Source organism: Pseudophryne corroboree, chromosome 6 (assembly GCF_028390025.1).
Source record: "Pseudophryne corroboree isolate aPseCor3 chromosome 6, aPseCor3.hap2, whole genome shotgun sequence".
Lineage (NCBI taxonomy): Eukaryota > Metazoa > Chordata > Amphibia > Anura > Myobatrachidae > Pseudophryne > Pseudophryne corroboree.
The window spans coordinates 753406131-753421536 of NC_086449.1; the positions used below are offsets into that span (position 1 = coordinate 753406131).

At 47.5% G+C, this 15406-nt stretch overlaps 1 long non-coding RNA gene across 2 annotated transcripts in view; it reads right to left on the reverse strand.

The window, feature by feature from the left end:
• Window positions 1-524: 524 nt before the first annotated feature.
• The window catches only part of LOC134935663 (uncharacterized), a 70492-nt gene continuing 55610 nt past the window's right edge, over window positions 525-15406 (reverse strand). For both annotated transcript variants that reach the window (XR_010180323.1, XR_010180322.1), the window contains exons 2-3: window positions 2774-2808; window positions 525-660 (exon numbers count right to left, since the gene is read on the reverse strand). This is a non-coding gene — a long non-coding RNA (uncharacterized LOC134935663). The remainder of the gene's footprint in view (window positions 661-2773; window positions 2809-15406) is intronic.

Sequence of the window (15406 nt, forward strand, 5' to 3'; positions counted from 1 at the left end):
TTGGTTTATAAAATGCTGCATCACTTTTCCCTGAATCGCTTTGTCAGAAATAAACATTAGACCTGTTTTATTGACTAATGACAATTTACTTTTGCTGCTCTGCAATGAAAGGCAGGACAGCCACCAAGGGTTAACCTGCTCCTTGTAAAGGCTTAAAAGTTGTATTTATGTTACCGACTCTGGTTGAAAAGCCATTATGGAGCAGCTGTATTGTGCTTTACTGCGGCTCAGACAGAGGAAAGCTTTTAGGACAGAATTTCTCAAAGGTTTATGATATATTTATATTTCAAGACCCTTACAGGATCATAATCTTGCTTGAATTGTGTAATCACATTCGGCACCAAAGAGAACCGGCGGACGGCAGTGACATATTTAAAGACACATATTTTTCAGTGCTATGTTTCAAATCAGGAAGACATATTTAAGATGGTTTAGCGCGTTATGCTGTAGAGCCTTTATGGGTGAGACTGCAGACGCAGCATCTCAAATGAGAAACTTATGAATAAGATCTAATTGTTCTTTATTCAACACACATAAAACAAGTATATTTTGTATACATTCGTAGCTTGCGGAGAGTTTTTCCAGCATTTCGGCACTTGCAGTAGCAACCCTTTTCCTAGAAGCATTGCAGTCTGTTCATCACTTGTTGCCCTGCCAAAGCTGTAAGGGATAATTGGAGCGAATATAATGAAATGCTCAGAAAAATAGATTAAGCAGCACATCTGGCCTGCACATAGCAGCCATTTTAGTGCTGAACCAATATTAATAAGAAAGTGGCCAATCACCTTACTAGGAACTATCACTGAGCCATTTTGTGGAATGTGTAAATACTGCTGACAATTAAACCTATGTAGTCCTCAGAATACAGTGCTAAGAGATATTGGTTAGAAAGATATTGGTTTCATGCATATTGAAAGTCTGCATTTTCAGGAATACTGTTTAGTCCACAAAATGGCTGACTGGACATTGACTTCCGGTGGAGCTAAGAGGATAACAGTGGTGTGGATTTTTTTGTGTTTGTTCACTGTTTGACTGGGTTCGCTATGATATCCCGGAGCCTCGGATCCCGGCGATCAGAAGCTGATGCCAAGATACCGAAGGGTGAAATGCTGAAAAGTGTTCTTCTCTCTCCCATACCTCCTAACCCTCCCTTTACACAACCTAACCCTAACCCCCCTGCCCTTCTATAGTGCCTAATCCTAACCTCCCTGCAGTGGGGCCTAAACCTTACGCCCAACACCCCACAGCCTAAACCTACGCCCCCCCCCACAGTGGGTGCCTAACCCTAACCCCCTCCCCACAGACTAACCCTAACCCCCCCCCCCCCCCTTGCGCCTAACTTCCGTGGGGGATGTCTACTCTTCCCCCCCAGCCCTAAACCTAATACTGGCGCTATACTTACATAGGTCAGGATGCCGACTATCAGGATTCCGACGTCGGTATCCCGACAAATTTGGGATTTGTAAATTCCATTTGTTATCATTCAGCCAATGGAAAACCTTTAATCAACCAATCATCCCATTGGGACCTTCACTTTGGATGGACCATCACCAGGCTCTCTTACCAGGAAAGGATGACCCATCAGCAAGACCATCTGGGACCCCAGCACGACATGCAGATTTGACTACCTTAAATCTAATTAGCTCACCAGACTCTGATTGCCTTGATTCCGGACTAACATATGTCTAGCCCGACCTCAGTTAGCTGCGGGAATGGATCACAGGGTCAACCCTAATTAGGCCGACAGTTGTTATGCCGACAGTTACTGGTCAACATGGCAAATGTCAACTTGATAAAAAGGTCAACGTGTGAAGGACAAAGACAAAAGGTCAACACTGGAAAAGGTCGACAGGGACAACCGATCGACACTGGAAAAGGTTGACATGACAAATGGTCGACACACCATTTTTTGGGGTGTCGTTTTCACAATCACAGCACACGGAACCCCAATTAGTGTACCACGTTCCCTTGCATGGCGAGCGGCTTCGGGCAAGGTTCATATTCCCAATAGTAGTCCATGTGGATGGTAAAGTATGAAGAAGTTGAAAAAAATGAAATAAACCCAAAAAGCTGTGTCGACCATATGTGTGTCAACCATTTGCACCTGTCTACTTTTTGTACATGTGGACCATAAGCACTGTTGACCTTTTGTCCATGTCGCAACTAACTGCATGCCGACAATTAGTGGTCGACCTATTGACTGTCGACTTATCCGGATACCGTTAGCTGCACCCCACCAGCATTAAACAGGCATGCATAACCATTTGGCCATGCCTCACCACAAGGCTCCTGCTTACAAAAAAATGCTTACTACACCCAGACCATGTTCTGCAGCAATCATTGCTAGGCTATCCTCCAGAGCACAATCAGACTCTGCATGCCAGCCACAGACTGCCACTGCATCATATCACTTTCCATGAAAGTACGGAAGTGGCAGTACGGATGGTGTAATGGTTAGCATTACTGCCTCACAGCACTGAGGTTGTGGGTTCGATTCCCACCACGGTCCTAACTGTGTGGAGTTTGTATATTCTCCCTGTACTTGCGTGGGTTTCCTCTGGGTACTCAGGTTTCCTCCCACAAACCAAAAATATAATGGTAGGTTAATTGGCTCCAGACAAAAATTAACCCTAGTGTGTGTGATGTATGGTTGAGAATATAGATTGTAAATTCCACTGGGACAGGGACTGATGTGAATGGGCTAATATTCTCTGTAAAGCACTGCGGAATATGTGTGCACTATATAAATAACTGGTAATAATGAAATACTTACATTTTGGTGAACTGTTCCTTATCCAATTGCAGGTTCTGTGGATCATATAAATGTAAACACAAAACACATGAAGGATTTGGAAGCAATATAAGATACAGCTATTGATGACTGCTTTACATACCATACACAGTACCGCACGTCACTGCACTAAAGTAACCAAGTGGAAATATGTACTGGAGCAAGCTGAACCTTGACTATTTGTAAAATCTGATTTACAGTATTTCGGTATCCAGGAATAAATATACAAACATGACTGCAATGTTTTATAGCAGAGACATGACCTGAGAGATCTGGAGCATGCAAATGAGCTGACATCACTCTTCAGTATGAGATCACGGCTAACCCCTGGCTTAGGATAACACAAATGTAATAACTCACACATGCCCCCTGTTTTCCTTCTCCTGATTATCTCATTTTTGGTCTTTATTTTGATGTCAGTTATAATATATCAATCTTTAGCAACAGACATAAGTAATACTGGACCTGCAGTGGGGTCACTGACAGCTGGAGTCTAGATCTACCTGTCAGACAGTAATGGGGTGATGTAACATAGGCAGGTCAGGGCCTGTCTCCTATAGGAGTCTCATTAGATAAAGATGACACCTCTAGCTGGATAACAAAGGTAAGAATTGCTGCTACAGAATCCAAAAATTCACATCCAAACCAGAAACACACTACAGAGTCTACAAAGCTTCTATCGTATCGAGCTACAGAAATATCTATACAGCATTTCCTTCAACGTTATTGGTTTCATTCATATTGTCTGGCGCTTCATGGCGCAGTGCATGGAATTTTTATTTTATAGAGGGGCATGACTATGCCTCCCGTATTTGGCCATACAACGCCAGGACCCGAGCCCCATTCAGCTCTCAACAGCCCTGCCACCATTTGGAGCCACCCGGAGCATTTTTAGGACACACAGGTGATTGGCTCCTTCCTGATCTTTGAAGTCACTCCCACTTGTTGTGACGTAACGATGTCCCGGACAGATTTAGGCAAGATAGCTGCTGGTTATAATTTATAAAGCAACAATTATTTTGAAAGCAACTTGGTTTTACTTTAAAATTAATTACTGCCTTAAATCTAGTGACTTTTTCACAGAAATCATGACGGAACCAGCAAATCACAGCCTATTATATGCGGGCCAGTGATTTGCTGGAAACTATTTCCACTCAAGTAAATTTAGATATTGCCATTTGTTGTGACAGCATTAACATATTATTTTCATAATTATCCTGATTAGACTATCATCATGGCTGAGATTTTCACTAATAATAGTCAATATACAGCAAGCTCCTGTATTATTATTTTTGATATAAGTACTTTTACAGTACATATAGTTTATGCATGTGTGTACACGAAGTTCATACTCTTGGCAGGTGAGGTGCTACTCCTAGTGTAATGTTCAGCAGTTGACATATATATATATATCAAACACAACAATTGTGAAATTGGCGGCCTAGGGGAGGTATTCTCCTGACCCCTCTTATGTTAGTATCTCTTTCAATATGTCTTACAGAGAGCATAAAATACACAGAGAGTTCCAATATACAGATTTTTTTATTAAAACATTGCTAAAATATCAATTATGTCCTTATATCCTTAGATGCATTAACAGATGACAGCCTCCTCACATAACATGTGTTAGGTGCCGCGGTCCACGGCGCCGCTCGGTCTGTTTCCGGGCGACGCTCACGGCCGCCGCACCTCCCTCGCTGCCCGCCCGGCACCTAGCAACGCCAGGACGCCGTGCGTACTGTAGCCGCCGGGTCCCTGGCAACGCTAGGACGCCGGGCGTCCTCAGCCGCCGGGTCCATGGCAACGGGGACGCCATTGGCGGACCGCGTTCCCCGTTGCCAGATAAGATTGATTAGTTGTTCGTGCAGCAGGGCAGCTGCGCGACAACTATTAATTAGTGTCTGGGGGCTGGTCTTGCGGGCCCTCCTGTCATTGGCCAGCAGGGCCTTTTTATGGGTGCCAGCACACTGCAGCCTCGCCGGTGATAGCTTCCTGTACGCTGTACCTGCCTTGCAAAGTTTGTTCCTGGTCTGCTGTATCTGGTCGATCCTGCTCTCCGTGCTCCTGAGTCCTGGAGTTCTGAAGCCGGTCCTGGGAATCCTTCCAGTCCAAGTGAACCTGTTGCTGTCATCTGGGGGTTCTTGTTGATTGGGGTTCTCTCCCGGTTCCGTGAGTAGCGGCTTCTGCCGCGTGTTGCGGCCTAGGCCGCTTAATCCTAGCGTTAGTTTTGTACTGGTGTTTTTTGCGGAGGTTTCCGCTTTACACTGTCCTCCCCGGTACACAACGGTGCCGTGTGGAGTGTGGACAGTGGTATCTTTTGTTGTTCTTTTCCTTTGGCGGCGTGCCGCACATATATTTAGTTTTAGGGTAGTTAGTAGCCCCTAGCCTTCTGTTTGCTTTAGTTAGAGGTCCCCTTGTTATTATCCTGTCTCGGTTCATGCCTTGTCTCACTCTAAGACCTGGAGGCATCGGAGTTGGGCAGACCTAATCCGCCCTTCAAACGCGGCTGCCGTGGGCCCAAGAAACCATAGTCACGCAGGTGTGAACTGACCACACGGGTGAGACAATGGAGGTAGGGTGCTAGGGGCTATTTCCATACCACACCTTATTTCAGCGTCACGTCCTGGAGCTCTGGACTCACTACGCAACATCTCTCCTGTTCTGAGCACCAGGAACGTAACATTATCACCGGTCAAAAAAGAATAAAGAGTTATTTGTATTTGGTGGGCCTTGAAATTCGGCCTCATGAATCCGGCAGTATTAGAACCGAATCCCAGCCAGCTTTTGGCCAACCAGATTCAGGAACTAACTCAGATGGTTCAGGATCTTACTCTTCGGGTGAGATCGCAGGAAGATCTTTTGCGAGCCTCCCCGAGTATGATTCCAGAACCAAAGATGCATCTTCCTGACCGTTTTTCGGGTAACCGAAAGGATTTTTTTAATTTTAAGGAAGCTTGTAAACTTTATTTTCGGTTAAGGCCCCGATCCTCTGGTACTGAGTCTCAACGGGTCGGGATTGTGATGTCTTTGCTTCAAGGCGACCCGCAAACCTGGGCTTTTGGGTTAAAAGCCGATGACGCAGCCTTGCTATCGGTAGATGCCTTTTTTAAGTCCTTAGGCCTTTTGTATGATGACCCTGATAGAGAAGCATCGGCTGAGAGTCACCTGCATGCACTAAAGCAAGGGAAAAATCCAGCAGAAGCGTATTGTACCGAGTTTCGCCGTTGGTCGAACGACTGTGGCTGGAATGACCCGGCCCTGCACAGTCAGTTTCGCCTCGGTTTGTCTGAAGTTATTAAAGACAGTCTCCTTCAGTACCCCGCTCCAGAGACTTTAGACAAACTCATGGAGCTTGCCATTAAAATTGATTGTCGTCTCCGGGAGCGGAGGGCTGAAAGAGGAGCTAGTTTCAGGCCTAGTCCATGTGTGTATACTTTCCCTGAGGACGTTGAGGAGCCCATGCAAATGGGTCTCTCCCGGCTGTCCCCAGAGGAAAGAACCAGAAGGCTAAATTCTGGTCTCTGCTTGTATTGTGGTGGCAAGGGACATGTCGCACGCAATTGCCCGAATAAGCAGGGAAATGCTCTGACCAAGTGAATTGTGAGGGGATTCACTTGGGTCTTCAATTAATCTCCTCTAATGATTCCTTATTAGTTCCTGTAAAAATTTCCTTTGGTAGTCTCAGTTCGTTGGTGTCGGCCTTTGTCGACAGTGGAGCTGCGGGAAATTTCATGGCTCTTGGTTGGACTCAGGCATTGGGCGTTCCACAGATATCTTTGGATAAACGTATCACCATGCACGGCTTGGATGGTGGTCCGCTTTCTAATGGGGTAATCACTCACCGCACACCTCCAGTACAACTGACAGTGGGGGCCCTACATTCAGAGAAAATCGAGTTTTACCTTACCCATTGTCCGGCAGTCCCCATAGTTTTGGGTCACCCCTGGCTTGCCTTTCATAATCCCACCAAAGATTGGCGGTCTGGGGAGATTTCCCGATGGGGTCCCTTTTGTGTTAAGGAATGTATTTCCCGTCCAGTCCGGGTTGCGGCAGTCACCCCAGATCTTATTTCTTTGGAATATCAGGACTTTGCCGATGTTTTCTCCAAGGGTAATGCGGATATTCTGCCCCCTCATCGGTCCTATGACTGCGCCACTGACTTAGTTCCCGGTGCCTCTTTGCCTAAAGGGAAACTCTATGCCCTGTCTGGGCCGGAAACTACGGCAATGGATGAGTATGTACAGGAGAGTCTGAAGAAGGGCTTCATTAGGCCCTCAAGATCTCCATTGAGTGCAGGGTTCTTTTTTGTTGAGAAGAAAGACGGGTCGCTCAGACCATGTATTGATTATCGGGCTCTGAATAAGATCTCTGTTAAAAACAGCTACCCCTTGCCACTGATTTCGGTACTATTTGATCAGCTCCGTACTGCCGTTATCTTCTCCAAAATTGATCTTAGAGGGGCTTACAATCTCATCCGAATAAAATCTGGGGATGAGTGGAAGACGGCTTTCAGCACACAGTCGGGACATTATGAATACCTGGTGATGCCGTTTGGGCTGTCTAATGCTCCTGCTGTATTTCAAGATCTTATCAACGACGTCCTTCGCGACTTTCTAGGAAAGTTCGTAGTCGTTTATTTAGACGACATTTTGATTTACTCTGAGTCCTTTGAACAACATATTACCCATGTGCGACTGGTCCTTCAGAGGTTACGGGAAAATCATTTGTACACCAAACTGGAGAAATGTGATTTCCACATCACAGAAGTGTCCTTCCTGGGGTATATTATTTCTCCAAAGGGGTTTTTTATGGAACCAAAAAAACTCCAGGCAATCCTAAATTGGGCACAACCCACGAACTTAAAAGCAATCCAGCGCTTTTTAGGGTTTGCAAATTATTATAGGCGTTTTATTCATACCTTCTCAGATTTGGTTGCTCCTATTGTGGCATTGATTAAAAAAGGAGCGGACCCTTCCAATTGGTCGCCTAAAGCCAAGTCTGCCTTTCTGGCCTTGAAACAGGCCTTTGTCTCAGCTCCAGTACTTAGACACCCTAACCCGGATCTCCCCTTTATTGTCGAGGTAGATGCCTCAGAGGTTGGAGTGGGGGCTATCCTTTCTCAGGAAGACCCGGAGTCTCGGGAATTACACCCATGTGCCTTCATGTCTAGAAAATTCTCCTCCGCAGAATCCAACTATGATGTTGGTAATCGAGAATTGTTGGCAATTAAATGGGCTTTTCGAGGAGTGGAGGCACTGGTTGGAAGGAGCAAAGCATACCATTACTGTGTTCACTGACCACAAGAACCTGCAGTATATTGAGTCAGCTAAACGGCTTAATGCTCGACAGGCATGTTGGGCGCTGTTTTTTACTCGTTTCAGGTTTATCATCACCTTCAGGCCCGGTTCCAAGAATACGAAAGCTGATGCCCTTTCACGTTGTGTTCTTCCGGTTCACAATAACCACTCAGCTACTACCCCCATAGTCCCATCGTCTGTCATCCGGGCTGGCCTCACTCAGGATTTATTTACACAGCTAGTCCAGCTTCAGCAGCAGGCTCCCAGTGTCACTCCTGCAGATCGTCTCTTCGTCCCTGAATTTCTGAGAGGCACTGTTCTAGCTGAGTTTCATGATAATAAGGTTTCTGGTCATCCGGGTATCTCTAAGACCTTGGAATTAATCTCTCGCTCAGTGTGGTGGCCTAATCTTTCTAAAGATGTGAGGGAATTTGTCCGTTCCTGTCAGGTTTGTGCTCAGTACAAGGTATCTCGATCGTTGCCGGTCGGGCAACTCATGCCTCTAGCCATTCCTCTCAGGCCATGGTTACATATATCCATGGATTTCGTGGTGGACCTTCCGCTTTCAGCTGGGTTCCGAGTCATTTGGGTGGTAGTAGACCGTTTTAGTAAGATGGCCCACTTCATTGCTCTTCCCCGATTAACCTCCGCTCAAGGGTTGGCTGTTTTGTTTCTCCGCCATGTCTTTAGGCTCCATGGTTTACCCATGGATATTGTCTCTGATCGGGGACCACAATTCATTGCCCGTTTCTGGAAACGTTTTTTTGTGCCTCTTTAAATATGAAACTCTCTTTAACATCTGGGTACCATCCACAGTCTAACGGACAAACTGAACGTGTTAATCAGTCATTAAAACAGTATTTACGACTATACTCGGCCAAACTTCAGAATGATTGGTCTGAATTTCTTCCTTTGGCCGAGTTTGCCTATAATAACTCTTGTCATTCTTCCACCAAGGAGTCTCCATTCTTTTCGGTCCTGGGCTTTCATCCTAGAGCCAATACTTTTTACCCTCATTTTCCAGTCTCTTCGTTGACCTTAACTTCCCGTCTCAGAATGATTTGGAAAAAGGTGCACCTTGCCCTTAAGAAGGCTGCCTTCCGAGGAAAGATTTTTTCAGATAAGTTCCGACGCCCATGCACTTTTAAGGTGGGAAATAAGGTGTGGTTGTCAACCCGCAACATCAAGCTCCGACAACCCTCGGATTGGGACCCAAATTTATTGGACCGTTCCTTATCGTAAAGAAGGTCAATCCAGTTGCTTTTCGGCTACGCTTGCCTAAATCACTCAAAATTGGCAATACTTTTCATTGTTCCCTTCTGAAGCAATATATTTCTTCCAGGAGATTCCCTCGGAAAACTTCTCAGGGTAGACCTCCGGTGGATGTTCTGGGGCAACAAGAGTTTTTGGTGGAGAAGGTTTTAGATTCCAAAGTTTCTCGAGGCCGGCTGTATTTTTTAGTTCACTGGAAAGACTATGGCCCGGAGGAAAGGTCTTGGGTCCTGGATAGGGATCTACATGCCCCTAAACTTAAGAAATTATTCTTTCAGGAATTTCCTCAGAAACCCGGCTTTAGGGGTTCTTTAACCCCTCCTCAAGGGGGGGGTACTGTTAGGTGCCGCGGTCCGCGGCGCAGCTTAGTCTGCTTCCGGGCGACGCTCACGGCCGCTGCACCTCCCTCGCTGCCCGCCCTGCGCCTAGCAACGCCAGGACGCCGTGCGTACTGTAGCCGCCGGGTGCCTGGCAACGCCAGGACGCCGGGCATCCTCAGCCGCCGGGTCCATGGCAACGGGGATGCCATTAGCGGACCGCGTTCCCCGTTGCCAGATAAGATTGATTAGTTGTTCGTGCAGCAGGGCAGCTGCACGACAACTATTAATTAGTGTCTGGGGGCTGGTCTTGCGGGCCCTCCTGTCATTGGCCAGCAGGGCCTTTTTATGGGAGCCAGCACACTGCAGCCTCGCCGGTGATAGCTTCCTGTACGCTGTTCCTGCCTTGCAAAGTTTGTTCCTGGTCTGCTGTATCTGGTCGATCCTGCTCCCCATGCTCCTGAGTCCTGGAGTTCTGAAGCCGGTCCTGGGAATCCTTCCAGTCCAAGTGAACCTGTTGCTGTCATCTGGGGGTTCTTGTTGATTGGGGTTCTCTCCCGGTTCCGTGAGTAGCGGCTTCCTAGCGTTAGTTTTGTACTGGTGTTTTTTGCGGAGGTTTCCGCTTTTCACTGTCCTCCCCGGTACACGACGGTGCCGTGTGGGGTGTGGACAGTGGTATCTTTTGTTGTTCTTTTCCTTTGGCGGCGTGCCGCACATATATTTAGTTTTAGAGTAGTTAGTAGCCCCTAGCCTTATGTTTGCTTTAGTTAGAGGTCCCCTTGTTATTATCCTGTCTCGGTTCACGCCTTGTCTCACTCTAAGACCTGGGGGCATCGGAGTTGGGCAGACCTAATCCGCCCTTCAAACGCGGCTGCCGTGGGCCCAAGAAAACATAGTCAGCAGGCGTGAACTGACCACACGGGTGAGACAATGGAGGTAGGGTGCTAGGGGCTATTTCCATACCACACCCAGAGCTGGATTAAGGCATTGGGGGGCCCGGGGTACTTAAGACAGGGGGGCCATAAGGTGTAAATTTTAAATTATAATATACGGTGTGTGTGTGTGTGTGTGTGTATATGTATATATATATATACACACACACACACACACACACACACATATGCCTTACATATTGTACACACATACAGAGTGAGTGTGTGTGTGTATATATAATTATATATATATATATATATATATATATATATACACACACACACACAGATACTGTATATATAAGAAAAAAAAAATATATATATATATACACATAGACTGTACATATATAATACACATACATAGACACACATATATATATATATATATATATATATAAACCCAGTACATAATGCAGCCAGCCTTACGTTTTTATGTGCTTTGCTGCTGGCAAGATGCCCAGCCCGGCGCGTGTGTTTCAGCACATAGCCTAGGAGAGGTGCTGGCTGAGACTGGGTGCCCTCCTCCCTCCCTCCCTGCAGCCTGCGCGCCCAGCCAATGACTGAGCCGCAGGCTGCTGCTCCTCAGCTTATTGGACAGCTGAGCCGTCGCTCAGCTGTCCTTCCGTTTACAGGCATTCACTCCCTGCGTGCGGCGGCCGCGGCGCCAGCCTTTCCAGTGCAGTGGAGCCGGGAGCCAGAGCTGCCCTGCCGCTGCGTGTGGCTCCCGGGAGCGCAGCGCAGTACCGCAGATCGGAACAGAGATCCGATCTGCGGCGGGGGGCCCTTTTAAACAAGGGGGCCCGGGGTACTTATCCCCGGGACCCCCCTCTTAATCCGGCTCTGACCACACCTTATTTCAGCGTCACGTCCTGGTGCTCTGGACTCACTACGCAACATCTCTCCTGTTCTGAGCACCAGGAACGTAACAACATGGAGGTTTGATTTCTCATAGATGCACAGACTGCTTCTTCCATGAGATCCTCCTTCCAATGATACAGGTTGGAGGTTACATCAAAGCATAATAGAATACCCAACGTGTTTGGTCAGATAGACTTCATCAGGGGTGTATCTATAATATTAGAGCACAGAACTCTTTAGGACATTATAAAAAATGGTGTAATGTGTCAGTGTACCTGGAGTCTCCCGCCCATCCAGTTGTGGCTTGTCTAGTCGACTAGTTTTCAGGTGCGGCTCTTGCCGAGTCTGCATAGAACACCTGTATAGGATTTTGGCAGAAGGACGGAGATACCCCAGTACAGACAACACCCCCAAAGTACACAAAGATCACTACGGTGGGACACGGTAACAAGATTTATTACAAGAAGGTGGTCGCCGTTTCTAGTAACTTGAGTTGCTGGTTAATAAACCTGGCACATTTCGGTAAGGCACATTATCTCACAAGACTTATCAACTGCATAATACACATACCACAACATCAACATGAATACTTTTCAGCGCATCAGTGCTTACGCTATCACTTTAGAATGGCTGAGTTAGGAAAGTTCAAACAGTGTACTAAAGAGTCGCTAGGTGGTGTTGTGGTGCCAGCAAAGGGGGTCTCTGACTCAATACACAATCCGGAGAAGTTCAAGCATAAGTGGGTGCAATTCACAATGAAAAGTCACCTGGGTCAAGTATGGGCTTAAGGGGGTACACGGCTGGGGTACGGTGGTGGCTCAGCGTCTGATCTATAATAATGATAGCGTCTATGACCGTGCAGAGTAGGGCATTTGGGAGGTGCAGTGTTCCTTAGGTGGAATAATGGCAGACTGGGCACAACTGTATGCTGTCACTGCTGAGGTACCATTTCACAGTGGAGCTGGGGCAGAGTTATGACACCGCTGTAACATGTCTCCAGTCAGAGCAAAGGGGCAGAACTGGGTTGGAGGATGGGCTATGATGTAGGCACCTGGTGGCTACCAGTGTTCTCACTGGCCTGTGCTGGCTGAACTGGATGCTCCTTTCATGGCATCCCCCTCACCTGGGTACACATCTATACACAGCTTGCCTCTTGTGTCCCGGCCGCGGCTTTCCATTTCACCTCCCTGTGTCAGTGGCAGCACTGTCAGCTCTCCCTCTGGCCCGCGGCTCTCCTGGTCGCTGCAACGGTGTGACACACTCCCCGGCTCTCTCCTACCACTGTCAGTGCTGCGGTAAGTGGCGCTGGGTTCCGTCTCCTGCAGGCGGCTCTCCCCTCTCACTGTCAGTGCGGCGGTCAGCGGCGCTGAGCTCTGTCTCCCACAGGCGGCTCTCCCCGGTGATCAGCAGCACAGTCCCGCTGCTCTCTTCCTCTCTCCGTCCCCGCTGCTTTTTAGGTGCCAACTTCGCCTCCTGTTCTCCGCGCTCGCAGGGCCCTGTTCTTCTCCCTCTCCTGGGTCCTAAGGCTCGCCTCCTCTCCTCCTTACTAGTCTGTGTTGCTTAGCAACCAGTCGGGCAATTAACCCCTGCAGTTCTGGTTGCCAGTAAAGGTTGGGGGGACATGGACTGGGGCATCATATACTCCCCCTCTGGAAGAGTGCATGTCCTCACGCATTAGGCAACATGTCCAAAGTCAATGCCACAGTCTTTCAAGATGCAAGCAGTAGTAAACAGGTGAACGTAACCAAATTGGGTACCAACATGTATAGACATTTCTGAATATAAACGTATTTACAGGTCAAGTATTAGCTTATTCCCTATATCTGGAGGGCGGGACGCCCTTTGTGCTATGTCCCGACCTTCGAATTTCCACAGTGGGGATTCTGTGCTTACTATGGGTAGTGGCTGGAGTGGGCCAACTCTGACCCTCTAAGGCAGAGGTTCTCAAACTCTGTCCTTGGGAGCCCACACAGTGCATGTTTTGCAGGTAACCCAGCAGGTGCACAGGTGTATTAATTACTCACTGACACATTTTAAAAGGTCCACAGGTGGAGCTAATTATTTCACTTGCGATTCTGTGAGGAGACCTGCAAAACATGCACTGTGTGGGCCCCCGAGGACCGAGTTTGAGAACCTCTGCTCTAAGGGCTCATTAACCATGGGATCTAGGGTGTCATGAGGCGCTAAGCTCGATGCGGGTGGAATGCACATAAAGAGTAAGAGCTCGATGGGGTCAAGTAAGGGTACGCCCTTCTGCCACAGGTGAGTCTGCTGTTTCTGGTGGTACTTCGGAGGTGCAAGGCTTGAGTTGCTCTCTGGACACAACAATGACAGGACCATCTTGACCTCGGCGGATCTCATAGGTGAACCGTTCTCCCCCCAGGACACTGACAACGACATAGGGTGCGTTATCCCACATGGTATCCAACTTACTGGTGCGATGGTTCCGTTTCTTCCAAACAAGGTCACCCACATTTAGAGTCGTAGGCCGGATAGTTGCATTGTAATTCTTTTCTTGGCAGTTTCGGACGGTTCCCATCCACATTTCCACCAGTCCTCGGGCTACTTCAATTCTCCATTGATGCTCACGGACCCAGTCGGTTTGTGGAGTGGCCGGAGAAGTTAGTGCGGGGGTACGCTCCAGGTCTTGAGGCAATTTACCTTGTCGGCAGAACATAAGGTAGTATGGCGTGAAACCGGTGGAAGAATGTTCAGCATTATTGTAGAGGTAGATGAGTTCGGGTAACAATGTCAGCCAACGGGCGCGGTCTTCAGCTGGTGCAAAGATAATGTATTTGTATTAATTACTTAATACAGGTTCTGGCGCTATGACTGTGCTGGTTCTCTAAGCTGCTGTTAAAGTGAGAGACAGTCAATCTCTCATAAAACTGGAAATTACAATATATAAAAAAGAAGAAAAAACAGCGCTAAGAATAAATCTAAAAACAGGTGTTTTCATAAGAATGAATCACATACGTTTAATGTTACTCAACATACATATATATAAAAAAATTCTCTCACAAATGTAAAACCATAATAAATGGAGCCTCTATAGCCAGTCTCTGACCACCGACAATTTAATATGTGTAGCCACACCTATTAATATTAATAATGTCCCTGTGACCGGTCACAATATCAACAGGATCCTTAGTTTTAGATATGCAGATGTGTCCAATCTTGTGGTATAATTACCAGATGTTTACATTTTTCTTTGACGGCCCAGACTAGGGCGAGCAGCTCCAACTTAAAAGTGTTGTAATTCTCGCAATTCTGTTCTGTTTTGTGTAGTCCCCTGCTGGCATATGCGATTACTCTCTCGCGCCCATTCTGCACTTGGGACAATACGGCTCCCAATCCATGATGGCTTGCGTCTGTGTAGACTTGAAACGGCTGCTCGTAATCGGGGTAAGCCAATAGTGGGGCTCCCGTCAAGGAGGTCTTTAACTGGTGGAAGGCCTGTTGCTGTTCTTCGCCCCACTGCACCGACGACAATCCCCTCCTCTCGCGGCCGGACTGGCCTCTCAACAATTCATGCAACGGTGCTGCCACTTTGGCAAAGTGCTCTACGAAATGTCTGTAGTAGCCCACAAACCCGAGGTAGTTTCGGACATCCCTGACAGTCTTCGGCACTGACCAGTCCCGAACAACTCGGACCTTCTCAGGGTCGGGCATCACGCCCCCAGCGCTGACAACGTGGCCTAGGTACTGGTCCTTGGGTTTGAGCAGGAGACATTTCATCAGCTTAAGTTTCAGACCATTTTGTCAGTTGCTGGAACACTTCCTCTAGATGCTGCAAGTGGTCCTCGTAACTCTTCGACAAGATTATTACGTCATCGAGGTATAACAGTACCATCTCGAAGTTGTGCTGTCCAAGACAGTGTTCCATTATGCATTGGAACGTGGCGGGCGCGTTACAAAGCCCGAAAGGCATCCTTTCGA